General features: G+C 41.0%; 1 non-coding gene across 1 annotated transcript; it reads right to left on the bottom strand.

The window, feature by feature from the left end:
- Positions 1 to 10,787: 10,787 nt before the first annotated feature.
- On the bottom strand, positions 10,788 to 10,924 carry LOC118716788. The gene has a single exon (XR_004987252.1). It is a non-coding gene; the product is annotated as a small nucleolar RNA SNORA29 (small nucleolar RNA).
- Between the last annotated feature and the right edge of the window lie 2,537 nt (positions 10,925 to 13,461).

Below are 13,461 nucleotides of genomic sequence, written 5' to 3'. Positions count from 1 at the left end.
ACTTGGAGCTACTACCTGATGAACATAAGAGTCACTGCCAAGGTCACTGAGTGACCTTGAAGGAGATAGTCCCTCTAGTTCTCAGTGTCTTCTTTTGTAAAGTGAAAGGTTAGACTATAGTCCATGATAGCTACAGGCGTCTTCAAACTACGGCCCGCGGGCCACATGCAGCCCACAGAGGAGTCTGATCCGGCCCACCAGGTTTTTTGGGCAGTGAGTGCAGCCGAGGTGTTACAGTAGGAATTAGTAGTTCATATAGTCCGGCCCTCCAGCTCTCTGAGGGACCGTGATCTGGCCCCCACTTTAAAAAGTTTGAGGACGCCTGGCTTAGAGTTTCAGAGGTTAATTTTTAAAAGCCTAAAATGTTTTAAGCATCATTCAAATTCATCATTCATGTAAGATCTGTTATTTTCTCATTAAGTTGTAGGCAGCCTTCATATGTGCTGATAGTAATTCTTTCCGTTACACATATTAAAACTTTTCTCCAGTTTAATGACAGTTATTTGACTTTGTCTATGGGGACTTCATGTGAATAAAAGTTTTCCTTCCTCTTTCTTCTTTAAATATTTTATACATATTTCCAATTGTATAGATTCTTTTGCATAATCAGTATTGTATGGGGGTGGGGGTGTTAGTCCAGTCTCTTTTGTCCTTCCTTCCACTTGTCTCAGTGTCCCCTCTCTCTCTCTCTCTCTCTCTCTCTCTCTCTCTCTCTCTCTCTCTCTCTCTCTCTCTCTCTCTCTCTCTCTCTCTCAACTCCCTTTAGTCTCCTGCCCTGAGCCCCTCCAATTCAGCTGTATGGGAAGCAATAAAGAAAGACATGAGACTGAGAAATAAAAATGGGGAAGACTATAACAGGCAAATACTACCAACTAAAAGAAAGTTGTTATAATATATATCTACCAAACAACATACACTTTAAACAAAAAGTAGTATTATGAATAATGATAACATTTATTTCACCAAGAAAGTGTTCTAAACTGAACGCACCCAATTACAGAGCCTTGCATTACACAGAGCCAAATTTTACTAGATTAAGAGGAAAATTGCCTTCTCTAGAGTTGTCTTTTCCTCTTCCTGAAAGCACAGAGCTGATTGTTACAGAAGCCTGAGGATAGACTTCGAGATAAGCGAGTAACTGAAATACATTTTACTAATAGGAAAATCATATCCATTTTTTCTTGGGAGGCAGTACCAATCAAAGGGATCAGAAGAGATCATTTTGTTTTTTGAAGAGTAAAGGAAGTCAAGGTAGATTTAGAGGGAAGATACTGGAAGTAAGTGAAACCAAGCTTTCAAGGACATTTCCTGGGGGGGGGGGGGGGGGAATTTTCTAGGTTTGGCAGTTTGTGTGTGTTTTGCATTTTAATTTCAAAGTTCAGTGTTTCAACACTTGGTTAAGGAATCATTTATAATTGGGACCTGCCTGACCACAGTCAGCAAACCTTCTTCACCTCCAGGAGGTTTGGGAAATCAAAACAGAGCCTATCTGCCAGCGAGCTGTGGTCCTCATCAAATAAAGCAGCCGCAGCTGGCACGCCTCCGCTAGGGATGGCCTGCGCTGCCCGACGCGGAGGCGAAAATATCTCCGGCTGCTTGGAACGTGGGTAAATCCGCAGCACAGAAACCAGCCTGTGTGAAACCCCACTTGCAGCCAATCGGTATGTGGCTTGTGGAAAGCAAAGAGGTTTAATTTCTTTCTTTCCATCCTATGTCCTAAGCGCAAAAATTGCTCTTGAACATTCGTGGCTCTAATACCTTTCCTATCCTGAAATGTGAGGGGAAGGTGTGTACACTGTTAAAAATTACCCTGCTCCAAGATTTCTCCCAGGGGAAAAGGAACTCGTGCACTTGAAATAAGAAGAATGGTGAGGCGTTTATTTGCCAATGTTCTTACCAAATAACATTAGCATGGGGGGGAGGGGGGAAAAAAAGTACAGTTTTCAAAATAAAATAGCTTTACTACTAACACCTCTCTCTCACAAAAGAAAGATGCTAATAACTCCTTATTGGGTTGTTTCAAGTGCTACCATGATCAATGTTTTCGTGAACCTGAACTGCATGACAAATATATACAGTGCCAGTGGAAACTGGACAAAGGAAAGGAAAAAGCAGGTGTACAAAATCACCATGTCACTCATGGTGTTTCCAACCTCCTCGTCAGACTCTGTAGGCCTCACCTGGACTATTGCAATTGCATTAGCATTGGTGTTCTCCAATTCTTCTCTCTTGGATCCATTCTATGTACTTTTTTTTCCCCAGAATAATCCTCCTAGGAAACATATCTGGCCATCCAACAAAATAACTTAAGACTTTCTCAATTTCTAACCATTTTCAATCAATATCAAAGTCCTCTCTACCATTCTTCCAAACTAATGCCCAACTAAGTTCCTGCTATCCCTTTTAAGTACCACATGGGCCCAACTAGCGGCTGTCCATTAACCACCATACATCTTCTTGCCTCAATGTCTTGTTCAAATTATTCCCTCTACTTAAGATGCCATTCTCTCAACTCCAGTCAACAAAGTCTGTACCTCTGTCAAAGCTAAGGTCAAATTCTACATCCACATTAATGCTTTTCCTGAATCTCTGCTCTGAACATCCCCTACTCTGTACCTCCCCGATGTGCTTTGTCACATTCTCTCTTTATTGATAACTAGAGGCCCATTGCGTGATATTCTGGAAGGTCATTCAGCTATCTGGTTTAATTAGCATATTATGCTTTTATTATTATAGATTATTATAGATAACAAAGCATGGGACATTACCTATACCATCAATCTTCCTCCCTGAGTCCAAAGAAGACACCATTTACATCATTAATCAGTCTCGACACTCTCTCTCTAACTAAACCCAGACCTGGTCTCAGACTCCATCTCAACACCAGACTTCAGGCAGCCACTGGCAAGTCACTGAAATTGATACATGAAAGAAAGACCTGTATCATAGCAAATACCAAATAAATGATAACTATTAATATCATTATCCCCTGCATAATACTCATCACATAAAAAGGAGATTGTTGAAGATAAGATTATTTCTTAAACAAACTGCTCCTAAAATGTTATTCAACATTTCTTCACTCTGTACTTAACGGAGAAGGCACAACACTTCTAGTCCTTGCAAGCCAGAGTTGTTCTGTCATGCTGAAGAAAACTGTGTTGTTTCCCAAAGCAAAATGTCATATTCCTCTCTCTCCGTGCACATGCTGATTTGTAATAAATGCTATCATTCCTCCAGTTCAGAATGAGTTGCAGTTTTATCAACCCCAGAGAAATTTGAGGAAATTATGTCATCTCTGACTCTCCAGGATGGCTGGTGCTGTTTGAGCTCCCCATAACAGCTGCATTCCCATGGAAAAGCTGGGTCCCGTTTGAAGTGCTGTGTTTGTGTGGATAATTTGACTGTCTGGGTGTTTCCCCAAGGAACAGGTGAGGGGAAATGTGCACATGGGAGCACATGTGGAAACATCTGTTCCTAGATGTCGTCGGTAGACTCAGGGTGCTTGCAAGTTTATTCTTCCAAAAGCTTACATACTTCTTCAGGGATTGCTGTTCACATGCTCTTTCTTGTCACCCTGTAGTGACAATGACAATGATCATGATGCCTTTAATGCCGCTGGTGATGATAATGATGGTACATCCTTCTATTCAATCCTCTACAATGTTCAAGTAGAGGAATGGCTAGCTATTGAATATAAACAGGGATTAGGAGAAGTAAGGCAGGGACACTCAAATTAAAAATGATAAAACTTCAGCTCAAGCCGGTTTGGCTCAGTGGATAGAGCGTCGGCCTGTGAACTGAAAGGTCCCAGGTTCGATTCTGGTCAAGGGCATGTACCTTGGTTGCAGCTGATTGATGTTTCTCTCTCATTGATGTTTCTAAAACTCTCTATCCCTCTCCTTTCCTCTCTGTAAAAAATCAATAAAATATATTTTAAAAAATAATAATAAAAATAAAAATGATAAAACTTCAGACAGAAGGAAGCATCTAAGCCCTGCTGCAAAATTGGGACCAGGAACTACTCCCCACTCCTTCAGGGCCTCGTTCCAAGTTGGATGGTGAGTCTCAGAAGGGAATGGAGGCCGAAACCATGTCCAGACACTCCATTTGTATGGGAAACCTTAAATGCAAGGTCAGAAGTTCTAACACCTCAAACTTCATCTCAATTTTAGACCTTTTACAACATTATTTCTCCTTCCTTAAGATGCCTTCAGGGACTGGGATTGTTTGCCCCCTCTCCCCCCACCCCCCAAGGTCCCTTGTATCACTCATTCCCCTGCAGCAATTAACTCCAGCTTTGTTTATGTTTGTGTTGCTTTACTGGACTGTTTCTTTGGGGAAGGGAGTCCAGTTTCCATAGTGATGACAGAATAATCCATTGTGGTGTCTTTTCACCCTCTTGGGGTACCTATCACTGGGGTGGAGCAGAAGACCACCATCAGTGCCACGTATGCTCCTCGCCTCTCACCATGTGGATTTTATCCCAAGTGGAACCAATGGAGATGATCACTTCCCAGGGGTTGGGTTTGAAGTTGGGCTGAACATGCCTTTGCTGTTCTCATTGACTTGTAACTTCAGATATTGATAGATTATAACTTTTGAACTTTAGCCCAGAAATCTAATCTTGTGAGATGCTAACTAGTATATTTCCATCCCTGAAATTTATACAATTCTTTGATCATGGGAGAAAATCCAGTAGAAACTTTTTTTTTTTTAACTTTTCTATCCTGAATTAGGGTGCCTAAGGAAAGCAAAATAAACAAAATAAGATTTGATAAATTTTTCTTCTTCCTCCTCTTTCTTTATTTAAATATCTAAAAACCTGGATTATCCAGGCAACAGAATAGACTGCCCAGGATCTTTCTTTTGCAGACCTTGTTTGAGAGCATTTAGGTAAACCTAAAGCATGAGCCAAGACAGGTTGTTAGTATAGAAAAGCCACTGAAAACAGCTTGGATGGGCCTGAAAGGTCAGTGGGACGGGGGCTTAGGGAATCTCCAGGGCAGGGTAAGTAGGGTTATGGAGACTTAGATATGGTATCTTTCTACCAGTTCTATTGGGGGAGGGCTCATAAAAGCAACAATGGCTTCTGCCAGCACTTCTGTCTAGCAGAAAGCTGCCCTTCCAGCTTCATGCTACTGCCAGGTAATTCAGTTCCTCCTCAGACTTACTGGTGCCTGTCAAGCTGCTGCTGCAGTGCTGGAAGTTAGAGCAAGTGAGCCCAAGCAAGTCCATGCGTGGGCCCTTTAGGAGGAAATTCTGGGATTCCAGCTCCCTTCTTTCTCACTCAGCCACAATCCCCTCTGGTTTTTATAGCTAGAAATTATGGAGCCTTCTCTTCCTGGCACTGGAACCCTGGAGTGGGGACCTATTGTGAGGCTGGGACCCTTCGCTCCAGAGTGGCCCTCCATAGCTGAAATATCCCTCTCAATCTGCCACACATGGGTATGGGACCAGCTCATTCCTGGTTTCCGCCCCTCCTACCAGTCTCACTGTGGCTTCTTCTTTCTATCCTTAGTTGAAAGTCTTCTGTTCAGCTAGATTTCAGGTGGCTTGGAATAAAAGTTGTTCTGTGGGTTAGTTGTAATTCTGATGTGGTTGTAGGGGCATATGAGTACCACATTTACTTATGTCTCCATCTTGACTGGAAAACCCTACCATTTTCTTACAACTCACATTTGGTACCATATTATTACAAAACATGGATCGTTTTTGGAGGATGCTAAACTTGTCCTGGAATAAAAGTATTTTTAGATACCTGGGTCAGATCCCAGATACTGCACTTTTTTTTTTTCCCCCTGCAGAAACATTATTACATTCTACTGCTTGTGATAATGAAAATGCTAATGTGCTTAGGCCCACAAACTTTGATATTCGAACAAGAGCTTATCATTCTTTTTAAGTCTAAGAAATCTGATTCCCCAGAAACATGAGCTTCTCTGGCAGTTTTGCATCCTCTATACAGAACCTGAGCCTCCGTCATTGTATCTCTTAAGGTCTCTGCTGTGTCACTAAGAAATTGGAGCAAAGACAATCGCTCAGATTCTGGCAAATACTATAGACAGTCAAGACAGTCAACCAACTTTTTCTTTTTTTTACAGAAGAGCATGCCTCTGGACAAGAAAAAATTATCAGGCTGAGTTCTTGTCAATGCCACTCAGCTGTGAGAACGGGTTAGTGTGTATTAGTGGCTTGCCTTCTTCATTCCTAGGAATAAATATAAGGTATTTGCTTATTCTCTGGGTAACTTCTTATGCCAAGGAAAATTCCCAGAAAAGATAGGGATGACAGACCTCAAAAATATTCTGCTAAGTGAAAGAAGCCAGAGAGGGAAAAACCACATAGTGTATGATCCCACACATAAAGGGACCAGAACAGGCAAATCTATGAAGACAGAGAGTGTATTTGCCTGGGTCTGGGAATAGAAACAGGGATTTACTGTAAATGGGCCTAAGGAACCCTTTGGGGTGATGGAAACATTTAAAAACTGATTGTGGTGATGGTTGAACAACTCCATAAATTTAGTAAAAGTAGTTGGATTATACATTTAAAGCAGATACATTTTATATATGTAAAAATACAATGGCTACCTAGCAAGGTAATTACCAGTATAACCTTTTCTAACGTATGGGATATACTATGTTCAGAAAAAAAGCAGCCACCTGTAATTGCACACCTGCATCCAAAGAAATTCAAAGAATTTGCTCAGTTTGCATTATATTTCAGTAGAAGTTATGAACTGAATATGCAGTCATGCCGTGCATGCTTCCACTGTACAATAGCTTCTCCCTCAGCCTGTAGTTTTCGCTATTGCATTTTAAATCTATGATTTTAAGCAAAGCCTGTAATCTAGGTGTTGTTGGGATTCCTAGGGAAATTCCAAACAAATTTATTGGAATTACCCCTTTTAAACGTTGCCCAAAACTACTCACATGCCTTTAATCTGTTTATGCCATTACAGTAACTTTTTATTCTGATAGGATTTCAAACTTACAGAAGTCAAAAGAATAGTACAAAGAATTCGCCGATACCGGTTTGGCTCAGTGGATAGAGCGTCGTCGGTCTATGAACTGAAAGGTTCCAGGTTCGATTCTGGTCAAGGGCATGTACGATGGTTGCGGGCACATCCCCAGTAGGGGGTGTGCAAGAGGCAGCTGGTCGATGTTTCTCATTGATGATGTTTCTAGCTCTCTCTTTCTCTCTGTAAAATCAATAAAATATATATTTTTTAAAAAATAGTACAAAGAATTCCAAATGTCATTAGCCAGATTCATGAGTTGCTAACATTTTTACCATTTCATCTTCATTCTTTTTCTCTATATATTTTTTTCTATGTATTTTTCTTTTTCAGATACAAATATGTTGCCTGTGCATGGGAAAAGCAAGATTAATTATCAAATTACTTATATGACTATAAATTTCCTGCTTCCACAGGAAAAAAAATCATTAACAAATTCTTAATTACTCTTCATAGAGTTTTTGAGAGAAGCAAATGAAATAATCTATGTTAAATTGGTTTGCAAATTGTGATGTACATATACAAATATGAGTTGCTATGAGAAAAAAACAAAAACAGTCCATTCTAGTTTCCCCTTGCAGTTGAACTGGCAATGACCTTGTACTCTACATCTCTCTTTGTATGTAAAGTGACTTCTTTGGAAGGCTGCGTGGAAGCTTGGATTGGTCACAGCTGAACTGACTCATTTTTGGACTGAGTGTAATGGCTAAGTGGAAAGTCCCAGCAAAATAGAAGCAATCATCACACTTCTATAATATGTGTCATAGGACATTCAGAAAAAGGTACAGACACCTGTGCGATCATAGACCCACACAAAGGAAATGAACCAACATTGGTAACTGTGTTTTGTAATTGTTTTTCCTGGTCATCCATGCCTAAGCCATTGGTCTCCCTAAGCCATTGATCATGTGTAGTTGGGATCACAAGAGACAAAGCACATCTTAGCCAACGCTAATCAGAGGCAGTTCATAGAAAGGACCCCTGGCTGCAACCCTGCTGACAATGGACAGAGAGAAGAACAAATAATAGTGAATGAAAAAGAGCTGTGCTAACAAGGAACATGTTAAAACAACAGCCACCACAAGTGCCCCCATCTCCATGTTTATCATGTGCTTTCCCTCCAGCAGCCACCTTAGTCTGAAGTTTCTCATAATGAACCCTCTTAGCCTCATGGAACCTCACAGATCCTGTGCAGATGCCCAGCGGGTGTGGACAGCAGCAGTGGCTAAACTGACATTAACTGCTCGTGGAAAGCGGCTTGAGACAACACTCTGGAAGGGCAAGGTCTTCCAAAGCCATAGGGAGGTCTTGTTCACAGGAATGTGAGCACTTCTGTGAGTAAACATGTGCACAACTGGGTGCTAGTGCATTTGCAGGTGTGCGATTTGGTTCATGCCTAAACCATGCTGCTGTGGAAACTATCCCACAATCTCAGCATTGCCTCTGTTGTCGAAGGAAATAAATGGGCAACATGCTAGGTCTGATCAGCGTTTTTCACAGTCAAGCAAAGATGATAAATCTGATTTTTTTAACTGTAGATCACACACACAACTTCTGCCCAAGCCCACTTCAAACTTATTTGAGTATATTAACAAGATTGTCCATTGAGTTTAACACAGTATGAGAGACTAACAACTTGGAAAAGAACTTTCTCGACTGTTACCAGTCACCTATAGATTTATGATCATCATTGTCTAATTGAAAAAGGCTCCCGTGGCTCTTAAGTTTAAAATGTTAAACATGACCCCAGACCTGGCATCCTGGGCACTAGTGCATTGAAGAGATTGATTAAACTAAAACAATAGGCAGGGACACGCCTAAATAAATACTCCTGTAAGAGATAGGGAAGATGCTCAAAGCCAAGAAATTAAAGAGGAGGATCACTATGTTTTGCCTAAAGAAGAGAAATTCTAATGTCTTCAATTTTAAGATGGCTGTTTAGAGCTAGATCTAGTATTAATCTACAGATAGATTAATATTCAATATTGGGAAGGTATTTCTAATTATCATAGTTAATTTTAAAATCAAATGGATGACTACTGAATGGGCAGAGTCTCTATTGTTGAAGTTGTTCAACAGTGATACCTAAGTTAGAATCCAATGAGAAGCAAAACGAGAACAGAATGCATCTGTATCCCACAGCTTAGCACAGATCCCAGCATGTGGCAGCACTGGTTAGATGAAGTTAGATACCCAGGATATGTCTGTCTGAAAGTTCTGCCTTCCCTTAAGACTCCAGAGTCATTTTCAAGGGCAAGGGCTTGAAGGGACATGAATACAAAAATGTTATGGCTTACATATGACACACATTTGTTCTGTTCCCATTGCAAGGAAGACTTTCACTCATGCCTAACAGCAAGGGATGCTGGGAACTAGTGCCAATAATTCTGGTGGACAGCTAGGGCATTTGCAGCTGGTGCATTTGCTAGTAGTCTCCTCTGCTATATTCACATGCACCCTTCTTCCCACACATAGATAACGTTCAGTACCTCTCAGAGACCCATTTATTACAGCAACCATTTCAAAGATTAAATTTTTTGAGAATTCATCACTAAATCAAGTGGCTAAGGATATGCTGATAAACTTTGCTGGAATCCAATAAAATGTTGAGAAATCTGCCAAAGTCACATTGCAGGAATTTATTTTCCAAGCAAGAGAACCCTTGACTTCGTCAGCTGGTATTCTGAGGCCAACAACTACTCTTAATGCCATATTCAATTCCCCTTTTGAACAGTGAAAGGGATATCTCAACCAGCACCTGAGATGATACATTCTAGTTTTTCAACTATTCTGACTATTTAAAGAGATTCTTTAATACCTAGCCAATGTTTCACTCTTCGTGGCAGCAAGCCAAAGCATTTTGCTCTTGTCTGTCAGTGGTAAAGTTTTCCATGCCAATAAAAAGAACAGCAAGATCAAACATGATGAAGGACTAATACCTTTGCATTCCTGTCTCCTGCTTTTTCTAGTACAGAGTGATTGGCACATTCTTGCTCCCTGACAATCTGAGCTATATCCAGGATTACAATATCTTCAGAGTTCTCAGGAAGTCTGCTGAGCAGCCTACGGCTTACCCAAACCCATCAACTCGGGCCTAATAAGGCATTATTTTTTTCTACATTACTTATCAATTACATTTTCATTACTAATTTATTAACCACATCTCTTTTATTAAGTTTAGTTTCTGTCCCTAATCCATAAAAAAGAATGAAATCTTACTATTTAGGGCTACATGGACAGACCTGAAGGGTATTATGCTAAGTGAAATAAGTCAAACAGAGAAAGACAAATACCATATGATCTTACTCTATGTGGAATCTAGAAAAACAAAATAAATAAGTGAACAAACAAAACAGAAACAGATTCTTAGATGCTGAGAACAAATTGATGGCTGCCAGATGGGAATGGGGTGGGGTACTGGGTAAAAAAGGTGAATGGGGTTAAGAAGTACAAATTGGCAGTTACAGAATAGTTACGGGTCTGTAAAGGACAGCCTAGGGAATACAGTAAGAAATATTGTAATAACAATGTATGCCAGATGGGTACTGGAAATATCAGGGGGATTACTTTGTAAGTTACATATAATGTCTAACCACTATGTTGTACACATGAAACCAATATAATGTTGAAAGTCAACTGTAATTGAAAAATAAATAAATGATAAAAATAAAAAAAAGATTACTTTCTGTCCTTTGCTCTTTGTTTTAAAACCTATCTTCCATTTGCTCTTCCAGGCCAATACTCTTTTTTTTTAACTTTTTTTTTTTCTTCTCTGTTTAGCCATTTCATATAGAAAGAGGACACACACAAATCCTTCCCCTTCAGATCATGGCAATGCTGATCTATCCCACAAGCATAGCCACTGGAATCTATTGGGAGAAAACGTGGCAGTCAAATGGGAAACAGGCCAATACTCTTTAATTTTAACAGTAACAACCTTCTTTCACTCAGGTACTAAATAATCAATTATTTAAAAAATTAGATTTCTACTCCAAAATATCTGCTTTTGTGTTATTTTTGTTTCACAATTTGTGATCTAGGTGTCTCCTTCAGCCACCTGTTCTCTGAGCTCACCTTGTTCTCCCTCTCTGGGGTAATGGTAGAGATTTTCTGTGCCTGCTCCTGTTTCTCTTCATCCTGTGGGCTCAAATCACTTTAAAGGGAACCTTTAAAGGAAGCAGTAGCAACCGTATAAGTAGTTAGAGGCACAGGCTCCTGCTGGCAAAGTGGCCGTCTTGTGTAAGGCACCAGTGGAGAATATCTCTTGCGCTGGGAACGCTCAGCAAGGAGTTCTCCTTCAGCCAACCTCGAGGAGGCAGAAAGTCAGCCCACTAGGCATCTTCTCCCACAGTTCCAAACCCTGAGCAGCCCAGAGGTTCTCTTAAGATGACATGCACACACTCTAGGGGCCACAGACCACTGAGGGCCATGCAATTCTACCATCCTCCCGAGATGCAAGTCCTGCACCTGTTCGGCCTCCTCTGGCCCCTGGCAGAGCCTGAGGGTCACAGCCTTCCTGTCCTGCCCACTTGCAAGCCTGGCAGCTGTGCACTCAGGACAGCTGGTGGTGGATCAAGACACAAGGAGGGCATCAGAAGCCCTCACTCTCTGCCAGCTTCCAAGAATGTCCTTCACTAGATGCAATTTTAAGAATCTTAAAATTCTTTCTGATAAAATGTCATTGTTCGCTTATCTCCTTTTAAAGAGTAGCATTTGGCTGCAGCTCAAATCTTTCAGCCAGGACTCAGAACCAAGAGATAATTCTCCCGTCAGTTTGAGGATTTGGGGACAAAAGACCCTTTATTGTGATCGTTGATTCTGTTTCAGGAATCTATCAGGCACTCAGATAGTCACTAATGTGTCCACATCTCCACATCTCTGCCCTCTTGGAGCTGGTTTGGGAATGTTAATTGCCAGGGCCGGTTAGGGGGAAAGAGTTACAAGAATGTCAATCACTATTTTGTATGGGAATGTCGTAGGGATGATCATAACAATGCTCTCTCACATTTATCGTGCATTACTATTTATCAGACTGTCTTCGAAGAAAGTCATTTTCTGCAAATGATGCCATCAAATTGTCATAATAATCCCAATACAAGGTGAAGGAATCGTCAGAAGAGAGACAACGGAACCATCTCAGCATTGTAAGCAGGTAGTGTGAGTCAGTGTGATCGTCAGGCTGTCATTTCTTCTGCTGGAGTAAAGGTTCCCAGACTTGGGATTGCAGAGGAATGTTAACTTTGGCATGTTTTGGTAATGGGTATAGGCCTGCCAGCATTTTTGTTGCAAAGTGTCTTCACTTGGAAACATCTACTACCTATTTCATAAAAATGAAATATAAATTTCAAAAAAAAGCAGAAAAGCCCTAGCCAGTTTTGCTCAGTGGATAGAGCATTGGCCAGTAGACTAAAGGGCCCCAGGTTTGATTCTGGTCAAGGGCGTGTACTTTGGTTGCAGGCTCGATCCCCTGCCCCTTTCTGGATGCATGCAGGAGACAACCACTTGATGTGTCTCTCTCATATCTATGTTTGTCTCTCCTTCTCCCTTCTATTCTTTCTAAATATCAATGGAAAAATATCCTCCAATGAGGACTGACAAAACAAAGAAAGAAAAGTAGGAAAAGACAAAGTCTCACAATTTTAAAAACGAATAAATATAAACTTTATGAAAAGCCCACCCAAATGTGAAAATGCTACCACCAGCTACCATCACAGAAAACCTTTTGAAAACCAATAGCTGGGCGAGCTTCAGCTGCCAGAGGTATTTCCCTTCAGGAGAGAAAAAGAGGGCTGGGAGTAGGTTCGGTGCTAGAGCCAGCCCCGCAGCATGCCTATGTCCCTTCTGATTTCAAAGAGAATCCACCTAGCAAGTGTCATCTACCTCCTTCATGTCTGAACAAGGTACAATAGAAGCAGCCACGGGGCTATCATGGTGACAAATGATTCTACAAAAGAACAAACCACTAAAAACCCGATCTTTCCACCTTTCAGTAGAGTGTTCTGTGCTCCAGCTCTGGAGCCAAGGATGCTGAGTCAGAATTCCAGCCCCACATTTTACTAGCTTAATAATTTGGGGCAATTTTCCTAACACCTCTAAGCCTCAATTTGCTCAGCAAAATGGGGATAATGATGCCTCAAAGAGTCGTGAGGTTTAAACAAGATGATGCATGTAAATATTTACATAAGTGAAGCTTATTAAGTGCCAGGTCATATTACTGTTGAGCAACTATGATGCTCCAGACACATGCTAAGTGTTGGGAATAAATAGGTGGTTACCAAAAAAATGGCCACATCAATCCACTCATTCTCTCCTGCAGCATGACATTGCTGGTCCTGCCATCAAAGGGTGGAGTCTATTTCCCCACCTTGTCAGCCTGGGCGTCCTTGTGTCTTGCTTTGGCTGAAGTGCTGCTGCATGATTTCTGGACTGAGATTAAAGAG

Source organism: Pipistrellus kuhlii, unplaced genomic scaffold (assembly GCF_014108245.1).
Source record: "Pipistrellus kuhlii isolate mPipKuh1 unplaced genomic scaffold, mPipKuh1.p scaffold_m20_p_12, whole genome shotgun sequence".
Lineage (NCBI taxonomy): Eukaryota > Metazoa > Chordata > Mammalia > Chiroptera > Vespertilionidae > Pipistrellus > Pipistrellus kuhlii.
This window is presented reverse-complemented; position numbering and strand designations above follow the sequence as displayed.